The following is a 782-nucleotide window of genomic DNA, read 5'->3' as shown; positions in this document are numbered from 1 at the left end:
TTTGCAGAGTATCTTAAGATGAGTGTTCTCCAGTGCAGAGGAACAAACCCTTGGAGCTGAGTCGCACTAGCCTGACACAGGGGGAAAACGAATCCCACCCCATCTCTTTGCATCAGGTCCTGGGGGCAAAAGTTGCGATCTGCGCTGCAGGCAGCCCTGACATTGCTGCCGTGGAAAAAGACAACTAAGGGGATGCCGCTTGTCGTGGTGACTTGGGGAACTCCACCAGTGCCTGGAGAAGCAGGTGCCACAGGCTGCTCCGCATGCTGACCTCCCACAAGCACTGCGGCGCCCACCGCCCCCTCGGCAGATGAGAGAGTACCCCGGCTTTTCTGGAATTACTGCCGAGCTGATGAACATTCTTAGAGGAAAGGGGCTGGGACAGAGAAAGATAAGGTGAGTAAATTTTTAGTAGCCCTGCAATATTTCAACTAAATAATTAAACACTTCTACTGGCTGACATTGACCATTAAGCTCTGTTCTAGCTCCTGCCATGAACCATGCATGCCTCACAGTGGTGTTGCAGAGTTATTCACCTCCAGAGACTACTCCCACATAAGTATTGCAAAGCCTTACTTTTCATACAGAAAGTTCACTTTTTTGGAAGATCTAGACATTTCATGACAGTATTCTAAATCTGACAAGGAACTGAGAAAAGTCAAAGATACCAGTCTTCAGCCATTTGCCTACAGACCGCGAAGCTGTGGATACTGCCTCGGCACATCAAGGAGTAAATACTCACTCTCTCATACAACTTAAACTAAAGTTGATTTGAAAATGTA

The sequence above is a fragment of the Antrostomus carolinensis genome, unplaced genomic scaffold (genome assembly GCF_000700745.2).
Source record: "Antrostomus carolinensis isolate BGI_N321 unplaced genomic scaffold, ASM70074v2 scaffold14006, whole genome shotgun sequence".
Lineage (NCBI taxonomy): Eukaryota > Metazoa > Chordata > Aves > Caprimulgiformes > Caprimulgidae > Antrostomus > Antrostomus carolinensis.
Note: the sequence above shows the minus strand (reverse complement) of the source record.